Source organism: Gossypium hirsutum, chromosome D08 (genome assembly GCF_007990345.1).
Source record: "Gossypium hirsutum isolate 1008001.06 chromosome D08, Gossypium_hirsutum_v2.1, whole genome shotgun sequence".
In the NCBI taxonomy this organism is placed as follows: domain Eukaryota; kingdom Viridiplantae; phylum Streptophyta; class Magnoliopsida; order Malvales; family Malvaceae; genus Gossypium; species Gossypium hirsutum.
In genome coordinates, this window is record NC_053444.1 from 24075529 (window position 1) to 24089260 (window position 13732).

The following is a 13732-nucleotide window of genomic DNA, read 5'->3' on the forward strand; positions in this document are numbered from 1 at the left end:
TTGTTTAATATATGCTTATATTTTACTAAAATATTAATAAAAATGAAATATATTTTAATTAATGCATGATCATCCCGTGTAAAATAGTTTTTAATACTATTTAAATTTTAATATTTTTCTTGTAAAATATATGCCTGTAACATATTTAAAATATTCAAAATATATTATATTTAAAATAATTTATATAAACAATAAACTCACGCGGAAAAAAACTAGTTTATATATAATAATAATTTAATACTAAATTAATTATTCTAAAAAAGATAAAAGTATTGGATAAAAAATTAAATAAACATATAAATAAAAGGAAATGGAAAATAATGTTTAAATAACTGATCTAGATCGTGATAACTTTCACGCTATTGCAAAAGGGTCATACATTTAGATGTAATTTATTACGCATATTATACCATGCCTGCTACTACTGATGGTGTGGTCTAGATCATAATGGTAAATCGGTTATTAAAGTTGAATCATGAGAGTATTTGATGGCCTTGGATGCGTGTAAATACTTAAGTAACAACACTCGTAAGTAAGTACGTGACGGATTATCTAGAAAATATATTTATAAAAGTTACAAAAGAATTGATGTGATTGAATTTCAAAGTTTTATATGTTTATAGAGAAGGGAATAAAGTTATCGATGCCTTCATGGCTTCTACTTTCTCTAAACTTTTAACTTATTATGTTTAAATTTTGTAATTATTTATAACTCAAATATTAAAAATTAATACAAATAGTTGTAAAAAATTATTTAATATAATTGAAATAATATATATAATCAACTCCTACATCTCATTGGTAAGAAAACTAATATATATATATATCATATTACAAAGCTCTAAATAAAAATATAAATAAACATACATTCTCATACTATAGTTTTTTTTGACAAGTGTCAAGATTAAATTTTTTAAAATTTTATATAAATTTTAAGTTCAAAATTGAAAAAATTTAAAAATAAATTTTATCACTTTATTTTTTTAGATTTACAATATATATTAGATTTTAAGTTCAAATTTATATGTTATGAAATTTTAAAAAATCAATTTTATCCCTAAAATAAATACATATTATTCCTCAATTTTATCTCTTGTTTTTAGCATAATGATTTTTTTGTCCTCTCAACTTTACAAAAAAAATAGTTATTTTAGCCATCCATTTAATTTTTCACCTTTTTTTAGCCCTTAAACTTACATTTTTTTTGTCAAATCACCCCAAAGTAATGTAAAAGTTAACTTTTTTTAACTTTGTTCACGTGGCATACACATGGATTGCCACGTGGATGAAATGTCAGTATTTAATTTTTTTTAATTTTAAAATTTTTAAAAAAAATTAAAATGATTTTTAAAATTAGAAATCAATAAAATTGGTTAAAAATTATAAAAATTATAAAAAAATTGTATATTTTTAAAATTTAAAAAAAAATTAATTAAATTTCAACGCGTCATCCATGTGAAAATCCACGTATATGCCATGTAACATCCCAAAATACATAGGGTTAGAAATTTAATTAATCACTAAGAAATGAATTTAGTTTTAATGGCTATGAAGTTAGAGTAATCCCTAAGAGATCTTGGGTTCAAACCCACGCTTTCCATTTTCTTACATTTTTTTCAACAACTAATGAACAAAATTAATCTAGTATAAATATTAAATATGGTATAAATATGTCAAGTGTGGGTAGTAGTCTAATGGTTAATTCAGTATAAGATCCACTCACTCTTATGTATCTTGTGGAATGTTTGAAAAATTGGGTGTTGGGTAGAGAAAAGCACTACTGATGTAACTGTATAAGCCCCTTAGGAAAATCTGTTGTAAATAAATTCTACAGGAGATGTTCGTTAGAGGTTCAAGGGATAGTGTTTCCCACAGACCTTATGGAGTTCGATTTAATTTTAGGTATGGACTGGTTAGTTGAACATCAAGTTAGCCTAGATTGTGCCTTTAAGAGGGTAACTTTGAAAACAACTGAGGGTAGAGAGATTGTTATGGTTGGGGAACGTAGGGTGACACGAGTCACAAAGGCCCAACTCAAACTCAAGAACGTGATGAGCTCAAATTACCACAAGGCCCAATAACGAGGTCAAAGGCCAGGTAAATGCGTATGAAACTAAATGGAACTATTCAAGACTTCATTAGCAAGGCCTTAGATGCGTATACAAAGGAAAAAGAAAATCAAGATTCACTTTCTTCTTTTCAAGAAAATCAAGAAACTGAATCTTGGTCCAATTTTGCTGTTTTGAGCGATTTCAAGAATCAAGAAAATTAAGATTTCAAATCTTGAAAATCTTGGTCCAAGAAACTGAATCTTGTAGCTAAGGCGCATTGGATCTTAGTTACGAGCATCAACGAACCAATTTCGGGAGAGAACAGATTACAAGCCCAAGTTCTTGAAGATACGACCCAATAAGATGTTCCAAGCCCAATCAAGAAATTTAAATTAGACTTAGTTGAAAATCAGGCCAAATTGTCAAAGTGACCCAATTTTTTAAGTTTTAATTCTTTAAATACTTAGTTTTAATTTTTATACTTTATGAATAAATTTCTATGTAAACATTCAGACCAAGAGGCCCATTTAAAGTCCTTGGCCGAATTTCCCCTTGAAAGTCAACTATAATGCCCAATATTGCCCGACCCAATAGATAATAAAAAAACCCAAATACCACAGTTTATTAAGCAATCCAATTAACAGAAGCCCAAAATTAAAACTAAGCACCTAGCCCAAAACATTCCCAAACCCGGAAACCCTAGCCTTCAGCAAACAGCAGCACCGCCGTCGAACCCAGGGCCTCTTCCGCGCGTGCTGCGCCTCCACGCGCATGCGTCTCCTCCAGCTGGCCTCCGTACACGCCACGTCCACCTTCCAGGCCGTACCTGCAACAAACAAAATAGACAACGCAGCACCTACAACAAAAACAGACAAAAACAACCGAGCAGCACACAAGGAGCAAGAATAGATTTTGCTTTTATTTGATATTTTCTTTTTCATTTCGGCTATAAAAGAGCCAACGAAATCTGTAAAAAAGGGCCCTTTTTTTTACGATATCAACTCACGCATACTGTATCAAAAACACGCACAATATTAATACAAAAAGAATAAAAAAACAAAGTTTTTTTTAAGTTTTTGAAGGTGATTCACCATTTTCGGTTCTTGTTTTTTTTTGCGTTTCTCTATTATTTTTCTTTGCTGCTTTCTATTTTCTATACGAAAAGAGAAAAGAAAAGGGATTACCTTGATATTTCGCCGTGGAATCCTTGCCTACTTCGCCGTGATTGGAATTTGGCAAGGGTTTCTGGGTTTAAGAACGACGCAAGAAGAAAGGGGGTGAGTCCTCTGGTATCTAGTTTTAGGGTTTTAAAAAAAAGGTTATTTAAAGTGGGGAAAATGACACCGTTTAGAGCCTGTGTCAATGGCTCTAAAACGGTGCCGTATTGGCACGGACCCGATGACCCAACCCGAGCACGGCCAGATTCGCGCACTTTGGTCTCGGAGGGGATATTTGCACGCTAAGTCCTTTTACTTTTGTGCCGAAACCCAATCTAGTCCTGTTATTATTTTAATTTTAGCTATACATTTACTGTCGGTTTCATTTTGGTCCCCAACAGAACGCAACGTTTGGAGGGCAGGGATTAATTTCCCTTTTGACCCCTCTTGGTTATCCGCGTGTTCAATGGGGGTCCGCACCCTTGTATTATTTTCGAATTGGCTCTTAAATTTCAGCCTTGATTTCAAAGTAGTCCTTTTGTTGTTTTTGCACTATTATTATTATTATTATCATTTTTACCATTACTATTACTATTATATTTTATATCAATATTTAGCTTTTATATGCGGGATTTTATTTCATTTTGTATTACTGTTTCCTTTTTATATTACTATTATATATTATCATTTAATTTTACAATATACTATCTTATTTTATTTTATATATTAATTCAACATAATATATATTTTTTAGCAATATATATATTTTTAGATTCACTTGAACATATTTTTGTGTTTTAAAATATTTATACGATAATATTTCTTGTTCAAATATTTCCTTTTTATATGTATACACAATTTACATTTAATTATTTCCATTATATATAGACATACATATAATATATTATTGATTTCATGTTATTATATTTTTTTAACCTGTTTCTATATATAATTATTTTTATGATTTCCCTTCCCTCATATTTCTTATTTTTAAAACTTGTTGCATATCTTTGTATTAATTTGCTTGGAGCTTCGTTTAAGATTAGTTTTTAGTTCATTAGCTTTGGAATGTTAAATTTATTTTTTGTATATGATATGAGATAATTACTCTTACGTGTATTGTATTGCTTGCTCGTATCTATCGATTCTTTGTTGTTCATTAGCGTACATTAGTTTACGAATCACCATTTCGCGTTGTACGTTATTCTTTCATTGTTTTATTTATTCAAAAGATTACGTATCATATCATTTAAATGTCAAAAGCATTTTTATTCAAAAACTTTCAAAATAACGCAATACTCGAAATTTAGAATCCTAGAGAGAATTGAGCCCTAACATATTGCGTTCCAATTTTCCTCGTTGAATCTAAATAATCGAAAATTTTCTTTAATCAAAACACATAAATAAAAAGCTCATTCTCGGGAATTTGAAGCGTTGTGTCCTAATGCATTGGAGATGACATGTTGTTTTCTCGAGACGAGGATTTTTCTAACAAATGAAAATAAAGGCAACATTCGATATTTAGGAATTTTATGAAATCGAACCCTAACTTACTGGGTTTTGATTTTCTCATTTGACCCAAATAATCAGATATCCTTCTCAAAATGCATAGGTTTTAAAAGTCAAAAGATGAACTTAATTTCGAGGATTTAAAATGTTGCACTCTAACTTACTAAGTGTAGCAATTTATTTCTTTGACAGAAGAGAGCCTCATCATCCAATTTATTTCATTCAAAATTTTTTTTCAAAGGATTGTATTTTAAAATCGTTTCAAATTTTCGACACTAAGACATTAAACAATCGATTCGGTACCAATTTTGGGTGTCACGAGGGTGCTAACCCTTCCTCGTGCGTAACCGACTCCCGAACTTATTTTCTCAAAATTCCCAGACCTAAAATATTTTTCAAGGTGATCCGATCACACTTCAATAAAAGATCGGTGGCGACTCTCATTTTATTTTCAAAGTCGATCCCCCTTTTTTTAAACATGAAAGTGGTTTCGACAGCTTGGCGACTCCACTGGGGACGATAAGAGAGTCAGGCCATAAAATTAATTGTTTTTGTCTTATTGTCGAAAATAAAAAACTTGATTTGAAAAATTACGATCTTCTCTTTGCATTTGTTTACTGTAAATTGATTTTTATATTTTGTCATGATGTTGCATAAAGACTGTTTAGTTTCACCTTTTAAGTGGGACTGAGAAGCTACTCCTTCGTGAGGTTTTCACCTCCGTGCAGGATAGTGGATCACTTTCGGGATACATCCGTACCTATGCCTTCGTGAGATTTTCATCTCCGTGCAGCCATAGGGAAATGTATTCCCCTGAACTAAACTCGGTCTGTATGAGCCTATAATGGGTGAGGATCGAGTAATCTGCTGGTTCGGGTACCTTGAATTTAGAGCCAAACTACATATAGAAGACCTAGGAACCCATCCTAGGTAGAGCCACTCCAAACCCCTAGTAGTCACCCGACTAGCTACTTTCGTTTTCCTTGTTTGCTTCTGTTTTGTACTAACCCATCTTGTTTTGTTTTGATTATGATTGCATTACATTTGCTTCTTAGGAAAAAGATATTGATTCAAATCCAATTACTAAATTAGAAAGCTTGTCATGGAATATGGATTCCTTGATAAAGTGGAAAACAATACGGCTGCCTGACTATATTCTGAGAAACCCAAGAAGAACAAGGGAAGAGTTCGTGACCTTGTTTCGTAGCCTGAGGATTCAAGGCGATTGTGTAAGAGCCTTCGACGTTCCAAGAAGCTGACGAGCCTTATGAAGATGGGCAGATGATGGATCGCGACCAAGATCAAGAAAATGAGCTAGCAGTGACATCTATCGGCAAGATTGTCTCAAGCATACGGACAAAGAAAAAGATCGATGTTGTCTCTTGGAATATAAGGGCGAGGCTGTACATGCATCTGCTTTATGCAAAGGAATTTGCTTTCTAGTAAAGTTTCCTAAATGTAATTGAATCAGAATCAACGTCTCTTTAGGCATTCATTTCATGCATTTGCATTGCATGACATCACATGCATTAAAATCCATTGAAAGAGTCTAATTGAGTCAATTTATTTCAGCTAATCTGGAAAGCCAACCAACCAAACACCCTTACAATACTCGTCGCAAAACTAAGGAAATGGATCAAAGATTAGAGAAACTAGAGCAAATGCAAAAAGATATGCAAGAACGGTTACAAGTGCAAATGCAAGAGCGGCTAGATAAAATCCAAAAAGACATGATGGAAAAATTGATCAAGGCTCAAAAAGATGCGATGACTGAATTGACCCATCTACTGACGGGAGGAGTAGATAAGGGAAAGGGTCCTATGGCCAATCCTAGAGAAGGTAATGAGGATCCGTTATATCCTCTGGGTTTTACTCCACCAAATGTACAGACCCAAGCTGAGGTGTACCCGTACAAATCGTCAGTCACTATCCGGCCTCAGCAGTTTCAAGTCGATGCCTCAATGCCAATGCACTTCCAAACTAGATCAGACTCTAATCCTGGAGATAACCCTATTTACCCTGTTATCTCTGATTTCGACGAGATGGCTGAAAAAGAGAAAGCAAATGAAGAATTGCCAAAACAGCTAGAAAAAATGTGTAAGTGGTTGGAGGAAAAATTCAAAGCCTTGGAAAGTGCTGATAGTTATCATGGAATCGACGTTCAAGATCTGAGCTTGGTACCAGACTTAGTACTTCCGCACAAGTTCAAAATGCCTGAATTTGAGAAATATAATGGAACTAGTTGCCCCGAGGCCCACATCACCATGTTCTGTAGAAGGATGACTGGCTATATTAACAACGATCAGCTGTTGATACACTGCTTCCAAGACAGTTTGGTAGGGGCAGCGTCTAAATGGTACAATCAATTGAGCCGTACTGAGATTAGTTCATGGAGGGACCTAGCACAGGCTTTTATGAGGCAGTACAGTCACGTATCAGAAATGATTCCTGATAGAATCACCTTGCAGAATTTGAAAAAAAATCGAATGAAAGCTTTAGACAGTATGCACAGAGGTGGAGAGAGGTTGTAGTCCAAGTTCAGCCACCAGTCCTAGAGAAAGAAATGACGATGCTTTTCATCAACACACTGAAAGCCCCTTTCATCACGCGTATGTTATGAAGTGCAACAAAAAGCTTTTCTGACATAGTCATGAATGGTGAAATGATTGAAAATGCCATCAGGAGTGGGAAGATTGACGCTGGAGAAAGTAACCGAAGGTTAGCTTCAAAGAAAAAGGAAAATGTGGTGAACAACACGAGTACATATAACAAGGGTTACTCAAAATCAATTACAGTGAATCAGCCGAGGAAGGTGACAACTAACCGGCAGGGCTCATCTAGACAAGAATCCGGAACAAGGCAAAGCACTGAGAAGCTCCAGTTCACGCCAATCCAATTGTCGTATAATGAGTTGTATCAGAGGTTATTCAATGCACATGTTGTTGCCCCTCACTATTTGAAACCTCTACAACCTCCGTACCCTAATTGGTATGACGCGAGTGCGCAGTGCGACTACCATGCGGGGACTATGGGGCATTCCATGGAAAACTGCATAGCCTTCAAGAAACTGATTGAAAAGCTGATCAGTATGGGCGTTGTCAAATTGGATGATTCGCCCAACGCAGAAAATCCGCTACCCAATCATGATTGACAACGGGTTGAATGCGATATATGAAGAAGAGTTGGGAAGCGTTCACATCAATGACATATATGAAGACACAAATGAAAAGGGACCTTGTTAGATGTCCGCCCTTATAAATTTGGGAGCGTTCTAAGCAATTGGACCGCAGAAGAAATCCTTGTAGTTTTTAGAGCTTGTTTAGAGTAATGTTCAGAACATTTTTATTGTCCTTAGCCTAAAAGTGTAGAAATTCCTTTGTGAAATAAGCTAATGTCTAAACGTTATTATTCTAATAAAATTACATCTTTGCATTCATTTTTGAGCCAATATTCTTTCATTCTTTTGGATTTTCTTCCACATCATTTTTTTCATTCATAATTATATTGTACAAATAATTCACACATTCTTTTGTATATTTTTCGGTACTTATTATGGGTCCCTAGATATCAATGACATGAATGACGCCGCTACAGACTCAAGTTTTCCTTTTGAGTGAGGCATGTTTTAGGGGGATCTCATGACTTTGAAAATGACACAGATTGTAGCCTATCTCCAGACTTGTTGAGGATGGTAGCACAAGAGGATAGACAGATCTTGCCTCACAAGGAATCATTAGGAATTGTGGGATTGGTGAAGATTAGAATTGACCTGACCTCAAAGACGAAGCAACACCTTGTTGAGTGACCTCTAGAGTTCAAAGATGTCTTTGTATAGTCATACCAGGATATGCCCGGGTTAACCACTGATAATGAAATCTGCCAAACAGCATGATGTCAGAAATTCACAGTATGAGCAATGCAATTCTTTTTCGGGGCAATGCCTCTCTCGTTGACTCAGCATAGCTTTGCCTATTTGAAGTCAAGTTTCTATCCCTTTAAGATGTTGTTAGATTTTAATTTGATTAAAGAGGAAGATCCAAAGTTTTCTGTCGTAGTTGCGCTCCAAAAGGCTTTATGAAAGAAATCTGATACCAAAGAAGGTTTTTCGCATACAAGGTGAAAGTGAGATCTTATGTGGGAAACTTTATCAAGAAAGAACATTGGTTCTGGTCAAAAGGGATAACAATGATTTGCCTAATCCTACGGGTTCAGATCCAATCTCAAAAAAAAAGAAGTAGAAGAAGAAGAAAAAAAAGAAAAAACAAAATCAAAATCAAAGTCAAAATTAAAATGAAAAGAGAGAAGAAAAAAGGAAACAGAAAGGGAGAGGCAAAGGCGAAAACCCGCAAATGGCACTTTGTGACCAAAGGAGGTTTTGAGTTGAAAACCCGAAAAGGGCGACTCAAATTTTGAACAAAATGGGGCATGGACATCACCATTATCGAAGACTTCTAATGGGCATTGCTTCACTATTGAGATCATTAATTACTTCATCAAATGGATAGAGGCTACTACATGCGTCAATGCCATCATATGCCGATGGTATTGGAAAATGCATTGAACTTGAATGATAACGTGATAGCTGAGAGCTGTAATCAATTCAAAATCAAACACTACGATTTGTCACTGTATTGCAAGACAATGAATTGCAAAGATGACCGAGACTTACAATGACTGGCATGAGAAATTACCATTTGCCCTCCTTGTTGGTTGAACATCTATCAAGATTCCTACCGGAGTAACATCATTCTCTTTGGTTTACGGGATTGAGGTAATTTTACCTATTGAAATCCCCTATCTCCGGGCATTAGTTGAGCTATGAGTTGGAGGGATCCAATCGCGATGTGATCAGTTAGACCTAAGAAGAGGGTTAAAAGCTATTCATCAAGGTTGGATGTACCAAGAAACAAATGATACGAGCCCATAATAAATAGGGTCATCTCAGAGAATTCCACGAGAGGGCTGGTTGTCGAAAAAGATCCTTCTTCAACAAAATGATTCTAGAAGGAAATGAATGCTAAGCCGGGGATGTCCCTGTGTTGTAAAGAAGACCTTTTTCAGAAGAGCATTGATCTTGAGTGAGATTGCTAATCCCATAAACTCGGATTCAGACAAGGAACGCTTCGTTTAAAGAAGAAGAAAGGACCAAGGTGAAAACCCGCAAAGGGCACTTTGAGTAAAAAAAATCGAAAAGTGAAAAAATGAAAAAGTGAGAATGAAAAGTAAAAAATGATGGAGAGGCTAAGGGGAAAACCCGCAAAGGGCACCTTAGGGCAAAGGGGATTTGAGTTGAAAACCCAAAAAGGGCGGCTCAAATATTGATTAAAATGAGGCATGAGGTGATCAGAGCAACTCGAATTTTGATCATATTGGGGCATGTGGTGATCTTGCTATGCTTGAATCAACAAGAAAGTATAGGCGACATCTTGGGGCATCGACAAAGCAATGTAGATCTCCTAAACACATGTCAAACTCAGAATGGTCTTCAGAAAGTTTGTACAGAGAAGTTCAAGCTGCGATATCTGGGGCACCCAATTCTCATATTATTCATATTGAATTTGTTGTTCTTGGAATATTTCATTCTTTTCCAAGATACACTTTCCTAATCAATTTCTTTATCATCCTTCTTTACTATTTTTGATAATTTTTTCTTTCGAGCTATGCCCGGAACCAATTTTATTCTTATCCATTGTTATGACACTTTTTGCAAGCATGTTGCATTGGAATAATGATTAATGGACTAATGAAACTTTCACAATAGAAGTTTTGTATATTACTCTGGAAATTTTCTAAATAAAACATAAACCTGAAATAGGACGATTATTTAGAACACACCAAATTTAAAGGTTGGAAATTTGAGAAGGAAGGGTTTAAATTTAGACTTTCTCTTTGGATTTTGTTGTCAAATGCATTTGATTGAACAAAATGACAAGGATGTCATATTGACGATAAAGCTTAAATATACGAGCAAGCAATGATCATCAGGCAATAGGAAGAGGTTACCTCAGAGAAGAGAGCCTTCATTTACGCATGAGTCTTTGGTACGACACCCTGAGAATGGTGTAAGGAACTAGAATGATTCAGATCCTGTATCCTTGAATTGTGATAGGAAAGGATTGAGGAAAAGCCGCATATTAAGGAACTAGAATGATTCAGATCCTGTATCCTTGAATTGTGATAGGAAAGGATTGAGGAAAAGCCGCATATTTCTACCCTTGGATTATAGTGGGAGAATGATTATACCAATTTTGCGTCCTGGTGGATTGAACTTTGAAGTTCATGGTGGGGGCAATATGATTAAGTGTTTCTTTAGAGATGCCAGTCGAGCGAAGACGTTATAACGCGTCAGTGATAAAGCCTTAATAAACTTTGGACAATGATAACTTAAGTGATAAAGAAAGATCTTTGTCAAAAAAATGACATTCTGTATTCATGTAAACATCATTCATACATACCTAGTTAGGAACATTTGACTCATTCTGATCATGGCATCCTAATCACTAGAAATAATTAGGTTTTTAAAATGAATTATACAGGTCATATTCCGCAGAGAACGGATCGGTGAAATCACAAGCCGTAGTTCCCTGACCAGTAGTGGAATAGGTGGAAGACTGTAAGCCCTAGTTCCCTGACCAGCAGCGAAATAGGTGGAAGACTGTAAGCCCTAGTTCCCTGACTAACAGTGGAATAGGTGGAAGACTGTAAGTCCGAGTTCCCTGACCAGCACTGAAATAGGTGGAAGACTATAAGCCCTAGTTCCCTGACCAGTAGGGGAATAGGTGGAAGATTGCATGTCTTAGCTCTCTGAACAGCAGTGAATTAGATTGAAAATCACAGATCTTGTCTCCTTAAGCAATAGTAGAGCAGATAGAAGACGGCGAATCTTATCTTCAAGAGTAGGGAAGCAGATTTAAGCCACAAGTCCTATCTCCCTGGTCAGCAGTGGAGTAGGTTGGAAATTACAGATCTTGTCTTCCTAAGTAGTAGCGGAGCAGATCGAAGACGACAGATTTTACCTCCCTGTGGTTATAGTGGAGGATATTGAAGCCAGTAATTCTATCTCCCTAGGCAGCAGTGGAATAGATTGAAGATTACAAATCTTATCTCTCTGAAGTTGCAATAGAGCAGATCGAATCAAGTCTTGCCAACTAGATATAGCAAATTTTGTTCTTTTCAAAAGCTACAAGCCACGAATCCTATCTCCCCGATGTTGCAGTGGAGTGGATTGAAGCAATTCCTATACCTCTAAAGATACAGCAGGATGGAATGAGGCAACTTGTCGAAGAAGAGGAGCACCAAGGTCCAGCACAACTGGGCAAAATTGGCCATTTTTAAAGTCTTTGCTCCGTTCTCGTTACACGACAACGAGCAAAGAGGGGCAGCTGTAATGGCCCAATATTGCCCGACCAAATAGATAATAAAAAAACTCAAAATACCATATTTTATTAAATAGTCCAATTAACAAAAGCCCAAAATTAAAACTAAGCACCTAGCCCAAAACATTCCCAAACCCCAAAACCCTAGCTTTCAGCAACCAGCAACATCACCGTCGAATCCAGGGCCTCTTTCGCGCGTGCTACGCCTCCACGTGTGTGCGTCTCCTCCAGCTGGCCTCCGCACACGCCACGTCCACCCTCCAAGCCGTACCTGCAACAAACAAAATAGACAACGCAACACCTACAACAAAAACAGACAAAAACAACCGAGCAGCACACAAGGAGCAAGAATAGATTTTACTTTTATTTGATATTTTCTTTTTCGTTTCGGCTATAAAAGAGCCAACGAAATCTATAAAAAAAGGCACTTTTTTTACGATATCAACTCACGCATACTATATCAAAAACACGCACAATATCAATACAAAAAGAATAAAAAAACAAAGTTTTTTTTTGAATTTTTGAAGGTGATTCACCATTTTCGGTTCTTGTTTTTTTTCTGCGTTTCTCTATTATTTTTCTTTGCTGCTTTCTATTTTCTATACGAAAAGAGAAAAGAAAAGGGATTACCTTCACATTTCGCCGTGGAATCCTTGCCTGCTTCGCCGTGATCGGAGTTTGGCAAGGGTTTCTGGGTTTAAGAACGGCGCAAGGAGGGGTAAGTCCTCTGGTATCTAGTTTTAGGGTTTAAAAAAAGGGGCTATTTAAAGTGGGGAAAACAACACCGTTTAGAGCCTGTGTCAATGGCTCTAAATCGGTACCGTATTGGCACAGACCCGATGACCCGACCCAAGCACGGCCAAATCTGCGCGCTTTGGTCTCGGAGGGGATATTTGCACGCTAAGTCCTTTTGCTTTTGTGCCGAAACCAAATATAGTCCTGTTATTATTTTAATTTTAGCTATACATTTACTGTCGATTTCATTTTGGTCCCCAACAGAACGCAGCGTTTTGAGGGCAGGGATTAATTTCCCTTTTGACCCCTCTTGGTTATCCGCGTGTTCAATGGGGGTCCGCACCCTTGTATTATTTTCGAATTGGCTCTTAAATTTCAACCTTGATTTCAAAGTAGTCCTTTTGTTTTTTTGCACTATTATTTTTATCATTTTTACCATTACTATTACTATTATATTTTATATCGATATTTAGCTTTTATATGCGGGATTTTATTTCATTTTGTATTACTATTTCCTTTTTATATTACTATTATATATTATCATTTAATTCTACAATATACTATATTATTTTATTTTATATATTAATTCAACATAATATATTTTTTAGCAATATATATATTTTTAGATTCACTTGAACATATTTTTGTGTTTTAAAATGTTTATACGATAATATTTCTTGTTTAAATATTTCCTTTTTATATGTATACACAATTTACATTTAATTATTTTCATTATATATATACATACATATAATATATTATTGATTTCATGTTATTATATTTTTTAACCTGTTTCTATATATAATTATTTTTATGATTTCCCTTCCCTCATATTTTTTCTTTTTAAAACTTGTTGCATATCTTTGTATTAATTTGCTTGGAGCTTCGTTTAAGATTAGTTTTT